The 16302-nt window shown below is 41.9% G+C and overlaps 1 long non-coding RNA gene across 1 annotated transcript in view; it reads left to right on the forward strand.

The window, feature by feature from the left end:
- Nucleotides 1-15853: 15853 nt before the first annotated feature.
- The window catches only part of LOC136885542 (uncharacterized), a 32419-nt gene continuing 31970 nt past the window's right edge, over nt 15854-16302 (forward strand). Inside the window, exon 1 of the long non-coding RNA XR_010861555.2 lies at nt 15854-16287. This is a non-coding gene — a long non-coding RNA (uncharacterized lncRNA). The remainder of the gene's footprint in view (nt 16288-16302) is intronic.

A 16302-nucleotide genomic window follows, 5' to 3' on the forward strand; every position in this document is an offset into this window, starting at 1 on the left:
GTTGATTCAAATTTCTCGCAAATCGTATTGCGTGGCACTAATAGCGGTTCCATGATGTTGCACATCAGGTTGGCTTGTACTGTGCGATAGCGTTAGGAACTGCCAGAATTGTCAGGAAGCACTTTTCAGTGCAATTTCTCTCGTTTCAGGCGGGGGATACCGTGGGTGTTATTCTATCGTCCAGAGGAGGTTTTATGAGAGAGCGAACCGCTCGGGTTACGAGAGACAACTGTCAGACTCAACACTATAACAATAATTTGCAGGCAGATGAAACCATCTGACAACTAGAGGAATTCCCACTAATTTGGACCTGCGTGTAATTTGGACCGATGGTATTTTTGGTACTTGCAAGTTTGGTCGCCGTTGTCTGAGGCAAGGTCTTCTTTGTTTTGTTAAATGACTTAAGGTTGAAGGAGGAAGAGGAAAACAGTCTTAATACTCACATTCCTTGTTCCCCCTGTGAGTGGGCGCGGTAGAATAAAGCTTGTTTCACACCTACCCGGCTGCCGGGTAACCAGTAGCCGGCTCCGGCAAGAATGGGAATCCTTTTCACATTTACCCGGCAAGAACACGGCAGCAGTTGTTTATACATCGCGAGTTGGAATGGATCGCAATAAATTACTAGCGTTTGTGGTCTTGTATAGGCGTTTGAAGAAAAGGAGAAAAAATCGACTACTAAGGGTGCATCCAGTCACTATCAGAAGAGACGAGGTTGGGGCATTCTTTATACTTTTTGAAGACTTAAGAAATGACAGCGACAAATTTTTCAACTATTTTAGGATGAGTGTGCCAACTTTCTGTGTCAATTTCCGCCATAAGAACAAATACGTAATACACTAGAGCGTAAAATCAAGGAAACACAACACTCGAGAATACTGTAGACAGCTGCCGTGCTGGCTAGATGTGTAAAATTCCACTGACTCACAGCCCCCACTACCCTCCCAATCTGGTTTTGTTCGCCCGGCAGCCGGGTGCCGTTTATAAGGCAACGACTTTTACCGGGCAAGTGTGAAACGTCTCGTTCACTTCTCTCCCTGACAACCGTGTACCCGGCAGCCGGGTAGGTGTGAAACTAGCCATAGTAGGAAGCCGGCAGCCCCCACTGTACGGGCCGGCTGCCGGGCGAACAAAACCAGATTGGGAGGGTAGTGGGGGCTGTGAGTCAGTGGAAGTTGACACATAGGGATGGGTCCAGTCAGTTCATTTGCTTGAACTAGTTCATTCGATACCGTTCATCGCCTTGAGTCGTTCAAATGAACTAGTTTAAATGAACGAGGTAGTTCATAAGCAGGTGAGAAATGTGCTGTCACGTGACCATTAACATGGCACGCCATTGGCCATTTTTGAACGAGCTTATTTTGTCGTTCAAATGAACGAGGTAGTTCATTTGTGCTCTCGCGGCATTTCGTTCAAATAAACGAAGTCGTTCAAACGAACGAAGTCGTTGAAATGAACAAGGTAGTTCATTTGTGCTGTCTTCGTGGAAACGCTCTCGTGGCACGTCGTTCAAATGAACATAGCCGACTGGATACCTCGCTGCGCTCCTTATACCGGCCTTGACAATCGCTTGTGAAGCCCAGCATAAAGCTGTAATTGGAAAGTTTCACCATAATGCCGCTGGAGCGCTGCCTACTACCCACTGACAGGAAGCTGTATATCGCAAATTGTCGCATTTCCAGTTTTATATTTTGGTTTTTCTGTCGTAAATGTTGGCAATGTGTTCGCAATGAGGTACTTGTTGGCTTGATAATGAGATCTGATAGTTATGCGCTAGTGAGTTTATTTTTTATTGTATAGTGTGGTGATTATATTTTTTAAATTGTGTTTAAAAATCTTGGAATTTATGACATTCTTGTGCGCCTTTTCGTACTTCGAGCGGAAATTTTATGGAAACAAGAACAAAGTGACTTCTCGCTGTAACTTCGTCCTGAACAAGGATTTTAATTTATGTGTTAATTCGTTTTTTAATGGTGTGTTGATTTGCTTTTCTTTAACTGTGTTAGGAAATATTCGAATACATATTGTTGTGTGCCTTTTTTTGTATTCCGAACAGGAAAAAAAAAAAGCAAAGTGACACTATCATTTCACGAATTCTCTGTAGACCACGACAAAACTACGGAGTGGCTAAAAGCAGGTAATACTCTCGTCTTAGTTTTCCGTTTCTATGTCGGGTATTTACCTTCGTACTTTCTTTCTTTATTCTTACTCTGTTTACCCCTCCAGCGTTGGCTTTTCTCTCGGACTCAGCCTTCGTACCACTTTTGAAATTTCGTGGCAGGGCCAGGAATCGAACCCGGGCTTTCGGGAGTGGCAGCTAATCACGCTAATCAGGTATTTTTACCCATGAATTTTCTTTCATAGAATAATCCTTTAGGCGGTGTCGTATTTGCCATATGACAGCAATACAACACATTTTTATCCAAGATAATCTGAACTTTAACATTTAAACATTGACAAGTAAGAATCACTACTGCTATGTCGGTAAGGCCAACGTATGAAGTGTTGTTACCTGAGCAATGGGGCCGAAGACCTAGATGTTAGACCCCTTTAGATAACAAGCATCATCATCATCGAGCAGAGAACAGTTTACAATTTATTTACTCAAAATACTTTTCTCTCACTGAATTTTTATTTTAAAATCTTCTTCTTCTTTCGCTATTTGTTTTACGTCGCACCGACACAGATAGGTCTTATGACGCCGGTGGAAGGGCTAGCAGGGGGAAGGAATCGGCCGTGGCTTTAATTGAGGTACAGCCTGATGTGAAAATGGGAAACCACGGAAAACCATCTCCAGAGCTGCCGACAGTGGGATTCAAACCCACTATCTCCCGGATGCAAACTCACAGCTCACAGCTGCACGCCGCGCGGCCAACTTGTTCCACCCTACTGCATTTCAAGTAAAATTTATTTTCTGAATTTAGCACGGCCAGCTTGCCCGGTATTTAATATGAATGAAATGTAATCTGAAACTATGTATATTGAAATTATCATTTAAACATGTTTGAGTCAAAATATTTATGTCCTGCATACAACGAATATGGAAAAAGTAAGACTCCTTTGTTTTGTCCAGCCCCCTTCCCGGTATTTAATATGAATGAAATGTAGTCTGAAACTATATATATTGAAATTATCATTTAAACATGTTTGAGTCAAAATATTTATGTTCTGCATACAACGAATGGAAAAAGTAAGACTCTTATGTTTTGTCCAGCCCCCTTCCTGAGAGCAGCGCTTGAAGAATTTTAAAACTCTAATTGAACAGTGACTCTTAATCTCAATATTAACATCAGAAGACAAAAGCATTGTGGTAAGTTCTGCTATGTATGTAAATGCCATGATAATAAAAACGATTACTATTATTCCTCACAATTAAGGAACGTCAGTTGGACTACTCCATCCTCCGCAGTTTCATTTCACTACGTTGTTTTGGCACATATCAATGAAAGTAGCCTTTAGGATTAATCATTTTAACAATATTAGTCAATGTAACATACTATTTTATTCCCTAAATTAAGATACATGGGCAATCAGAGTCAATATCAGAACGTCAGCTGGACTAAGTCATCTCCCCGCAGTTTCATTTCACGACATCATTTTGGCAAATATCAACGAAAGTAACCTTTAGGATTAATCATTTTAACAGTATTAACCCATGTAAAATTCTCCATAGCTCTAAATTACGATAAATCGGCAACCAAAGTCAATATATTTTCCATAAAGAAGTATGCGTTTCTACCGCAAATAGGTCGGCCGCCAGCGCCACGTGTCGAGCTGTGTAACTACTCCGATTACAGTGCGTGGACCCGATTGTCAAGGCCGGTAAGGAGCTAGCTAGAGCGACGCATCAAGTCGGCCGTGAAATGAATGAGGTAGTTTATTATGAGCTCTCTTGGCAACAGCACAAGCGGCGTGAGGAGAGGTAGTTTACCGTACCGCACGCGAGCTAGTAAGTAAATTTTACAACAGATGGTACTTGCGTACGTCTTCGTCTTCCTTTAATTGAATGGCAAACCATACAGCCTTGACCCCACCCCACCTCCTACGTTGTTTACAGCTCGGTGGTTTTAAGGGGCGTATGAATCAGCTGTTTGAGAGAGAAGAAGCTACTGTGTTTACTGCCTTTATACGTTGCACTAAGGTGATAACTGTTCTTTTTATCTGTTAAAGAGCTGGGAGGACGAACCGTATGAAACGTCCTGTTAATAAGGGATGTTCCTGAATAGCTAACTAATAAAATGTCAGATGTAAGTCCTTTAAGGCGTTTGCTGTATAAAACTAGAGTTTCGTCTTATGCCTGACATTACACTCATCAGAGTGGAATGCGTCAGGTCCTATCCACTGACGATGGTAGGGTGTTTGCACGTGAATTTATCAGAAGCCCATTAACTTTTGATATACTCTATTGGTATGAAAAATCTAATTCCCTCATCGATAAACATTCCCCATTAATATTACAACATATTACAGTGAGTTGTGACTGACATTATGAACTTGAAATGCGGTCAGCTGATTCTTAACCCAGACGTAATTAATAGTTTCGTTGTCAGGGAAGAAATGTAGGAGATACACAATTTCAATTTGTCTTTATCACACCATTGTTAGAGCGTAGTTCTTTGCTCTATTCACTTGATCATAAGAATGTAGGGTAATTTCGAAGGAATATGATAGAAAAACATTTTGTATGCGACAAAGTGACAATAAATACGTACATAGGTTAATGGGAATGCAAAACTCCCTCTGTAGATCAGTAGTCTACTTCCGATCCGCAAGATTGGGGGTTCAAACCCGGCAGAAGTACTCGGATGTTTGAAGGGCGGAAAGAAATCCGTTCGAAACTATATCGTGCGATATCGGCACGTAAAAGATCTCTGGTAACACATATGGTGTTTACCTTAAGTCAGTCAGATCACCCTCCTGGTGAAATAAAGCAGAACGTCAAATCAAAATGCCTGTACATGGTAGCTGAAGCGTACTTAAAATAATAATAATAAATTTATTTATTTATCTGTTTACCCTCCAGGGTTGGTTTTCCCCTCGGACTCAGCGAGGGATCCCACCTCTACCGCCTCAGGGCAGAGTTCCAGAGCTTGAGACTTTTGGTCGGGGATACAACTGGGGAGGAGGACTAGACCTCGCCTAGGCGGCTTCACCTGTTATGCTGAACAGGGGCCTAGTAGGGGGGAGGGATCAAAAGGGATAGACAAGGAGGAGGGAAGGAAGCGGCCGTGGCCTTAAGTTAGATACCATCCCGGCATTTGCCTGGAGGAGAAGTGGGGAAACCACGGAAAACCACTTCGAGGATAGCTGAGGTGGGAATCGAACTCACCTCTACTCAGCTGACCTCCCGAGGCTGAGTGGACTCCGTTCCAGCCCTCGTACCACTCTTCAAATTTCGTGGCAGAGCAGGGAATCGAATCCGGGCCTCCGGGAATGGCAGCTAATCACGTTAAGCACCACACCTCAAAGGTGGACATTATTATTATTATTATTATTATTATTATTATTATTATTATTATTATTATTATTATTATTATTATTATATTTTTGCTAGTTGCTTTACGTTGCACCGACACACATAGGTCTTATGGCGACGATGAGACAGGAAAGGACTAGGAGTAGGAAGGAAGCGGTCGTTGCCTTAATTAAGTTACAGCCCCAGCATTTGCCTGGTGTGAAAATGGGAAACCACGGAAAACGATCTTCAGGGCTACCGACAGTGGGGTTCGAACCTACTATCTCCCGAATACTGGATACTGGCCACACTTATGTGACTGCAGCTATCGAGCTCGGTATTATTATTATAATACAGCAATTGAATGAGTGCACTTGTTACACACATGCCCACTTCCTTTTAAAATTTAAAATTTGGGCTTGGAGCTGTAAAAACGGTGGTAGGGTGATAGTAATTACATTTTTATACAGGAAAAACTGAACAGTTTTTAAAGCCCGAAACTGAAATATTGATAGGCCTATTTGAACGGAAATACCCAAATTTTCACTCCTGATTCACCTTAGCGTAGTTTACGGTATTATTTGCTTAAGATGTATTTGTTTAGAGAAAATATTCTTAAGGTGTAATTTTTATGCGGTTTATGATGTTGGAAATGATGAAAACTTTCGCGTATTCTGTGTCAATCGCATCTTAAGATAGCTTATGTGTACTGATGTCTTGTATCTGTTACCATGTGCTAGCATGGCTTTGCTACTCCGCTCCAAATGCGTGTGATTTCGTTGTTGACATTGTTTATTTTGTGTGCAGACAGAGTATTTATTTACCGGTGGCCGTGTATTATTCCCCAGAACTGTCGTGTATGATAGAACGCTTACGTAAGTTCCAGACAGTGAACACGTTTTTTTTTCGTAATGGAATTCTGAGGGATATCGTTGTTATAAGAGGTAAACCAGCGACATTATCACCCCATCGTGTGTTTCGTGGACCGTATCTTGCATAGGACCGGACTCGAACCAACATGCGCTCAGTTACAAAGCTAGGCGACTAGTACGACATTCTGTGAACTTGGTACTTCATCGTCTTGCGGAGCGCCTAGCACGAGCAGAAAACAGCTGCCCAGTGTCCAGCGGGGCCGCCAGCCTGCCTAGGTGGAGAAAAGTCATCTACGAGAGACAGAGAAACAGGCAAACTTTCTAATTTTTTATAACTCTGCTCCCTGCTCCATCACCAGTTGAGAAATGTGCTGTCATGTGATCATTAACACGGCACGCCATTGGCCATTTTCGTGCGTGCTTATTTTGTCGTTCAAATGAACGAGGTAGTTCATTTGTGCTCTCGCGGCATTTCGTTCAAATGAACGAGGTAGTTCATTTGTGCTGTCTTCATGCAAGCAGTCCTCGCGGCATTTCGTTCAAATTAGAGGCGGAAAACTATCGACAGCGCTATCGATAGTTATCGATAGTGACCACTATCGTCATACATCGATAGTCCGTTGCCTATCATCGATAGTCAACGATAGGTTTTTTTCCCTCATTGGCTTATTTTTCACGCTAACAGAAATTGTACAGCTGTTTGCACTTCACTGGTGAGGAGTTTGTTCCAATTCATAGGTGTGCATTTAAGTATCTCTGCGTACCTGCGACTTCAGTGCCGGCAGAAAGACTATTTAGCATTTTAGAAGGTGGGATTCTTCATTCAACCTAACCGTAGTTGAGATGATGCCAATACGGGACAAAAAATGATATTTATATGTTGTCAGAGACTGTATGTAGGCGAGAGAAGATAAGGCACATTTTAGGTCAAAGACTTCATGAAAGCAACTGAAAACTCTCCTGCCGTCTGTTGAGAATGCTTTAAAACATTTTTCCAAATATATTTACAATACCCAAGAAAATGTCGGGTGATCGCATAATGAACACTGCAGCTGAACGGGATTTCTCGAGCGGTCACGTTATGGATAAGCGTGTGCAGCCGGAGAATGTCTCGACGTGCCACTGAAGAGATTTATGAGCGATTCCGATTTGAATTACAGAAATTACAAAGCATTAAATAGTTGTGCTCTCTACTGATTTTTTGTGGATTGTGTTTAATAAATGTTCTATTTTCGGTTATAATGATATGATTCGTTCCACTTTTTGAAAACTATCGATTACTATCGATATTAGAGCTCATAATATCGGGAAATATCGATGGCGATTACTATCGATAGTTTGCCGCCCCTAGTTCAAATGAACTAAGTCAAGCTATCTTAGCAACAGCACCAGCGGCGCAAGAGAGATAGTATTCCGTGCTGGACGTGAGCTAGTACGTAAGTTTTACAATAGATGGTGCTTGCTTACGTCTTCGTTCTCCTTTAATATGCTGTATGCTCGCGTGAACGACTCGTTCAAAATATTTGAACAAGTTCAAATAAACGAGTCGTTCAAATGAACTAGTTAGTTCATGAACGACCAACGAGATAGAATAACATAGAGGGGCTGTATACCTGACATCAGCGCTCCCTGCTTGAAGCAAGTTGATAAGGGGCAGCCATGTTAACGGTTGTCAAAACAAAGCGAATTGGCGCGAGAGCATATGTTGAGGTGACAGGGAGATCGTGCATGCCAATTTAATTCCCTAAGTTTTAAGAAGTGAAAAGATAGTTTCTCGCTTTCAAGAATGCCAGCCGTAAGCTCAGCGTATGGTTGTACTAATCGGAGTAATAAAACCAAGGATATAACGTACTTTAGGTAAGTATTACTGAATTATAGCCGAGATTCCTTTTTGTAATTTCTGTTTGTAATTAAATCCATTTTATTGTTTACTTAGCGAAAGTACGGATAGCCACGGTAATTATTTGTCGAATTTTGTTTCAGATTTCGTTTAAAGAACAAGGAATTAACTGAACAATGCGTTGTGAGAGCGAAAAGAGATAAATGGTATCCCACTCAATTCAGTTGCTTATGCTCTGTACATTTCCAGCCCTATTTAATTTTCATTCACATTTACAAATAAAGGAAATGGAACGCCCATCACCAAGAAAACGTAACCACAAAAAAATCACTTATTTCGTTCAAACGTACACCAAGTATGATAAATACAGCATTTTACTGCTATTTTTGAAATGCATACAGCCTTTATTGTAGATGCCTGTTGCCTTGGTTTTTAAAACTATGCCACACTTCATAATGGATAACTTTCAAGCTAGTAATCCCAGTATGATATGGTAATGGGAGAAACATGATATCCCCCCTATATTATAATAAATAATTACACTAAACGATTATTGTGGTAAAGTATTCATGGGCCGCCTCTGTGGTACACTGGTTAGCGTGAGCAGCTGCCACCCCTGGAAGCCCGGATTCGATTCCCAGCTCCGCCACGAAATTTGAAAAGGGGCACGAGGGCTGTAACGGGATTCTATCAGCCTGGGGAGGTCAACTGAGTAGAAGTGGGTTCGACTCCCACCTCAGCCATCCTCGAAGTGATTTTCCGTGGTTTCCCACTTCTCCTCCAGGCAAATGCCGGGATGGTACCTAACTTAAGGCCACGGCCGCTTCCTTCTCCCCCCCCCCACAAGGCCCCTGTTCAGCATAGCAGGTGCAGCCCTCCCTCACAGTTGTATCCCCCGACCTAATGTCTCACTCCAGAACACTGTCCTTGAGGTGGTAGAGGTGGGATCCGTCCCTGAGTCCGTGGGAAAAACCAACCCGGGAGAGTAAACAGATTAAGAAAGGAACGTAGTACTCATGAGGATGTAATAATTTTAAAAATATTAACAGAATGAGGTTGTAACCTACTATAGGTCCCTATGATTTTAAGGTTTCCTGTCATAAATATTTATGTCCATCGTTTTTATTCTAATTTACGCTTAACCACAACAGCCAAGCAGGGTAACGCTCTTGTTCCGATTTCGAGGCCTATTCGTATGTCACTGTGCGATGATTTCGAACTACCCTACAATCAACTGATTGTGATGTTGGCCTCGTGCCGCAATATGATGAAGTGGCGGTATTCGCTTTCATGCTTGAAGCTTTTGGCAACGGACTTTAATTCTCCCCCAGCGATTCTAAAATGCGCATTTTCTACACTTTTCGTCATTTAAAGGCCATGCCCCCTTGCTTGTGTGACAACAGGAAACATGGCGGACGTTCGTTCTATTAGGTTCACCCAGGCAGCGCTTCCGCCTCTCTATGTTATTCTAGCTCGTTGTGAACGACCCAAGTCTATTGACACATCTAGCCAGCACGGCAGCTGTCTACAGTCTTCTCGAGTGTTGTGTTTCCTTGATTTTACACTCTACAGTGTATTACGTACTTGTTCTTATGGCAGAAATTGACACAGAAAGTTTGCACACTCATCCTAAAATCGTTGAAAAATTTGTCGCTGTCATTTCTTAAGTCTTCAAAAAGTAGGTATAAAGAATGCCCCAACCTCGTCTCTTCTGATAGTGACTGGATGCACCCTTAGCAGTCTATTTTTTCTCCTTTTCTTCAAACGCCTATACAAGACCACAAACGCTAGTAATTTATTGCGATCCATTCCAACCCGCGATGTGTACACAACTGCTGCCGTGTTCTTGCCGGGTATATGTGAAAAGGATTCCCATTCTTGCCGGAGCCGGCTACTGGTTACCCGGCAGCCGGGTAGGTGTGAAACGAGCCTAACACCTACGGAATCCGCGGCCTGTCGTAAAAGGTGACTAAAAGGGGCTCTGAACTTGGGAGCGTAGCTTGGCGACCACGGGACCCTTAGCTGAGTTCTGTCATTGCTTCCACTTACTTTCGCCAGGCTCTTCAATTTCATCTATCCTATCCGTCCTTCCTTGGTCAACTCTTGTTCTTTTCCGACCCCGGCGGTAATAGAGCACTCGAGGCCTAGCGAGTCCTTCATTTTCACGCCCTTCGTGGCCCTTGCCTTTCTTTGGCTGATACTTCATTTTTCGAAATGTCGGATCCCATCCATTTTTTCTCTCTGATTAGTGTTATATAGAGGATGGTTGCTTAGTCCGACTCATTGGCTGAATGGTTAGCGTTGAGGCCTTCGGTTCAGAGAGTCCCGGGTTCGATTCCCGGCCGGGTCGGGGATTTTAATCGCATCTGATTAATTCTTCTGGCCCGATACTCTCCTCTTGACATTCGAACAACATGCCACACTACCAACCACCACCAAAACTCGCAATAGTAATTACATCCTTCCATATAGGGTTGGCGTCAGGAAGGGCATCCGGCCGTAAAACATGGCCAAATCCACATATGTGCGACACAGCTCGCACCCGCGACCTCACAGATGTGGGAAAAGCGGAGGAGGAAGAGGAGAAGAAGAATAAGAAAAATAATAATAATAAGAGGATGGTTGCTTAGTTGTACTTCCTCTTAAAACAATTACTGCTTTTACATGCAGGATTCAGATCGATCTCAGTACACTTCCCGTATTGAAAACGCCATGTAAACGGGGACTCAGTTCGGATTGAGTCTCAGGGTCGATACGGTAAAATCTGGGAACGTATCGTACTCAGTTCGAATTGAGTTCCATCAAATACAGTAGAGACAATACGCGACACTGAGCGAGATATCGAGGGACAGCTATTGGAGCTCACTCTAGCGGATAGTCCTGAACGGTACTGATTCTCTCATAAGAGCACGTGTATTTTTGTGTGAAGTTTTTTGGTGTTATTTTTGCGTTTCCAGTGAGCTGACATAATTAAATAGTAGCGTGTGTCATTCCTTGATATCTCCTCTCAACATGAGGGGAAAGGTATGTGCTGTGTTTGGCTGCAGTAATTACGAAGTAGAGAAAAATGCACGGTCGTTCTTCGAGTTCCCTCGTGACAAGAACATGTAAGTAATATTGTGTTTGCATATATATTCTTCCAGTGACAGAGATTTTTATAGTACTTCATAATCTTCTGACCTGCTCGACCCATATTTTAACTGGCATAAAATGTAATACGCATATTTTATTGTATAGTGCAGCAGTTAACCTTCAATACCGATGTGTAGTTGTAGGTGTGATCTGTGGGTTTTGAAATGTCACAGAAGTGATTTGGATAAGGTTTACAAGAAAGAAGGAACGTTACGCTTATATAAGAATTATAAGATCTGTTCAGATCATTTCCATGCCAGCGACTTTAGAAATCCTCGACTATACAGCCAAGGGTATGTTACATTTTTACTCTAATTGTACGCAAATATTCCTCAAAGCATCACTATCGACAACATTTTCATACTTTTCTTTCTTTAATCCCTCTTCTCAGATTAAAGCCGGAATTTTATAGTTTTTCTTTCTGTTAGTAGGCTTCATGTTAAGAGGAAAATTGTCCAGCTTTTAAATGTTAATTCATTGCATCATGTGTGTAAGGAATGTGCCGATATTTTTATTGACAAGTGTCTTAATGTGATCACACAATATTTTTAAATGAGAAAAAAGACAAATCCCGTAAAAGTTCAGGCAGGAATGCTAAAGCTAAAAAAGTAACGCATAAATGAAAGATCAAGCCATTTCACAGCAGCCCATTTCATATCTTGTTTATGTGTCTAATTTCAGTCTTTGAATAATAACCTTTTAAATAATTCTTCATTCATTTATCCAGAATTGCTTTAACAACTTCGAAGTTAATATCTCAATACCACTTTCTTTCTAGACGTAATTTATTTATCCACTTCCGTATATACATTTCCATTGATATTTGAATTTAGCGCGATTTGTTCAGGTCAGGTCACTAGGAGCGCCACCGTCGAATTGTCTCCCATTTTAGCAAGGCGAAATCCGTAAGTGTCGCGTATTGTCTCTACTGTATTTGGTTCCATGTAAACGCGGATCGTACTGAGATCGTATTGAAAACGACTGCGCACCCACTCCATGTTTGTTCTGACAAAATCATCATCATTAAAGCTCTGTCGAAATGACAAACATAATAAGCCAGTAAATATATTACCTGTATAAATGATCAGCAACTGCAATCATGTTTATAAGACGACCAGCCCTGGCGATTAAGAAAATCACGATAACCTTCTGTTGGGGGTAAAATTGGAATATGCGTTCTATCTATTGCACCAATTACATTTGGAATACCACACATACTTTTAAAACTGAAAGTTATCTCCTAGGCTTCTACTTCATTTGGCGTTTTTAAATTCTAAGAGGTGATATTGATTTTACAACAATTCTGCATCGTCTGTATACGTCGATGTTGCCAGGCGGATTCAATACGATACTCAAATACCACATGTAAACGGGGATCGTATTCACTACGGTAGGGCCTAAGTGTACTCAAATCGATCTCAATCCCCATGTAAACGTACTAATTGTACCGGGCGGTACACCTCCGCGCCGCTAATTCAAACTTTGCGCCAGTTGAAACTCCTCTACTGGAGGAAGCCTAAACTTTAACTACAGTGCTAATTCTCTAGTTTCTTAGAAGATGTCCCTACTTGTAAATTTTGAAGTGTTCTGAACTGTGTCGTTTTCGATGTATTTTTGTTTTGCCTGTAGTAAGAAGTGTGAACATTCTCTTCTAGATGGCACTACTGAAGGACTACAATGGTGCACCCTAGTGCGAAGTGAAAGAACTGGGTTTTTTTGAGAAATTTTGTGTTCAAAAGTTTGTTCTTTGTTAAATTTCTTTCAGTCATTTTTTAGGTTGGCTGTATAACCCTGCTCTTTCCCCTTGTTTTGAATTTACCAATCCCGAATTTCTCTAATTAATTTTCCACCAATAATGTGTTTCTTCTTCATCTGGTGTAGGGGTTTTCGTTGTTAGCCAATAAAATGATTGTGGGCGGGTGTTATCATTCCTGAAAGGTCTCGAATGTTCCGCGAGGGTATATAAACTGCTGATTTTCGGGTCTCTGCGCCACTTCAGTAACACCTATCGTTGTGTAAATTATGTAGCAGGGGGCGGGAAGCGCCTCTTTCTTCGGGCAGCAGTTCAACCACCAGGTAATGGCCGTCTTATAACTTATTTTCTTGCCAGCTCAGCAGTTTAACCCTCGGGGCGGGTTCGAAACCTTCTACCATGTAACTTCCTCTAAAATGTAAAAGACTCTTGATTTAAATTCTGCCTCTGTAACTACAAATTGGGATAGAGAGTGCCTAACCCTCTCGAGCTCACTTTCATATTGTTTTGAGGTGACTATGTTTTCTCAACCATTTTTCTTCGTTTCGTAATGTAATAGTTTTCCTATCGTGTCACCTCTTTAGTATGGGATTAGCCCTTGCATAAGCGGCCTAAGGCCAAATTAGGTTTTAATTAAGTATATTCGGAGTACCAGTTACGCCTCCACTCAAGTTTGTATTTTGGGGCCTTGTAATTTTCCTGTTTATTTACTAAATCGGCCTCAGTAGGTTGGGTAATTTTACCCCTGTGTTTATGTCCTTAGAGGACAGCTTGAAGGTGGAATTTGGTGTGGCCTTTGATAGGCTGGAACTGTTTCTGTGTGCCTCGAGGAGGCTTTTACTATGTAATTGGGAGCAAGTGCTCTTGAGCATGATTGGGGTCTTCTGCCCCTTGGTTGAATCTTGTATACGAGTAATGTTGGGCTAATTGCTCAAGAATTGTGTGTCTGGCTCTCGGAGCCCAAATCCTGTAACACTGTAATTGTACATTCTCGATTTGTTGCTAGGCTACTGAGTACCTGTTCTATTTGTTATTTCTTGATCTTGAAAAGAAAATATAACCTTGTGAAATTTTAAATTAACTTTAATTTCGTAGATTGAGACCTATTCATCCCAGCACCTTCTTTCACCTCTAACTACCACGGATAACTCCGTAACACTAATAATGATCACCACCACCACCACTCACATTCCTTGTAAGCTTATACGGTGACAAGTATACTTGGAGACGAAATATGACGACTTCGCCTCACACCACAACTCTCCAGCGGCATCCCGGTGGCTACTCTAGCCGGCTTTGCCAAATCGTCTGCTGTACTCGACACAAAGAAAGGGTAAAGACAAAAGATAGAGTGGAAGAAAGTGGTTTGGCGACCTTTCTACACCAAACAAGGATCACTTAGAACTCGGTAACTCAGCAGGGTGTGATTGACTGCTGGCTTCTAAGAACTGAGGCCGTCATGTTTTGTCCCCCTAGCCTACTGTGAAGTAGGTAGTTATTTCAACCAAGAGGGTGTTTAGCTTTTACAAGTACAGTACTGATGAGTCCGCCTCTGTGGTATAGTGGTTAGTGTGATTAGCTGCCACCCCCAGAGGCCCGGGTTCGATTACCGGCTCTGCCACGGAATTTGAAAAGTGGCACGAGGGCTGGAACGGGGTCCACTCAGCCTCGGGAGGTCAACTGAGTAAAGGGGGTTCGATTCCCTCCTCAGCCATCCTCGAAGTGGTTTTCCCTGGTTTCCCACTTCTCCTCCAGGCACATGCTTAAGGCCATGGCCGCTTCCTTCCCTCTTCCTTGTCTATCCCTTCCAATCTTGCCATCCCCCCGCAAGGCCCCTGTTCAGCATAGCAGGTGAGGCCGCTTGGGGGAGGTACTTAGTTTGGTAACGTTCTACGAGAAAACTAGACTGTTACCGTATGTCTTTTTCCCTTAATATTTTAGACACAATTTATATGTCTTTGGTTTCCTTCCATTTAATTAATGTAATGGTATTTAAAATATAAAATCACTTTCTTTTTCAAGATTATGTCAATAGTCATTTTATGTCAATAGTATGTGGATTTATGTGGACTCTCGTTTTGTACCTACTATTTCATTGTTGGAAAGGTGCACAATAAAACAATAGCTTGTTTTCCATCAAGTATTGCTCATTAAAAACACCTACAACTGCATTTTCATGAGGATTAAATTCCGAGATTTTCCGGAATTCCACCTTTTTGGACTGCGAGTTTTTACAATTTACTTCACGACGTACCGGGGCAGATAGGTCTTACGGCGATTGGGTAGGTCTAGAAGTGGGAAGTAAGCGACCGTGGCCTTAATTAAGGTACAACCCCAGCATTTGCATGGTGTGAAAATAGGAAACGACGGAAAACCATCTTCAGAGCTGCCGACAGTTGGGTTCGAACCCACTATCTTCCGAATGCAAGCTGATAACTACGTGACTCAAACTGAGCAGTCACTTGCTCGGTTGACTGGGAATATCAGAGCCACTACCCACTTATTTTCAAAATCCTGCGCCCCTGTCTACGGGCAACCCCTTGGTACCTATGATACCGTTAATTTTTTTTGTATTTCTTTTATTTTTTCCAGCCTATCTATCCCAAATTGTAGGTATTTTAAAAGAAAAATGCAACAAAAATGGTCAAGAGGAGAGGGGTTCTTGGTAGAGAATCGTGAGGCGCTCAGTTATCTTCGCCAAAGAACGTAAGTAAAACGGTCTCCTACCTGACGTGACGTCATTAATTCCCTGTTCATTGTCCTTGTTTCTTGGAGCATTGACCCGCTGCCTCAAGTACGGTAACAATCAGCTGGTGGTGTTCGTGCAACATTTACGTCACCACTTCGCCAAAAGTGGAATTTCTGACGCATAACAAGCCATTGATAATCAAGCCAATGCCGCAAAACGTCAGACTTTGTTTTTGTGATAATAAATACGACAGAGACCTTTTAATCAGATGATTTTTCCGAAAAAGAAAACACATTTGAAAGGAGTTTCGTCAAAAGATTAAAACACCGGTGGTGTGCCACACTCTCAAAATAAATGAATCCTGTGTTGAAATATTGTGGATATAAGCTGTGCTATTTTTTGATTTTATTTTTTAAATTTATCTCACAGACGTCTTATCAGGTATCCCGCCAACCGCCACTTTTCACATAGGCTGGTACCTCAAAAATTGCATGCAACCCTCCGGAATTTCTATTTTCATGAATGTGGGCACCATCATTCGATATTTGGGTAAGTGTTCTAACA

This window comes from Anabrus simplex, chromosome 14 (genome assembly GCF_040414725.1).
Source record: "Anabrus simplex isolate iqAnaSimp1 chromosome 14, ASM4041472v1, whole genome shotgun sequence".
Classification (NCBI taxonomy): domain Eukaryota; kingdom Metazoa; phylum Arthropoda; class Insecta; order Orthoptera; family Tettigoniidae; genus Anabrus; species Anabrus simplex.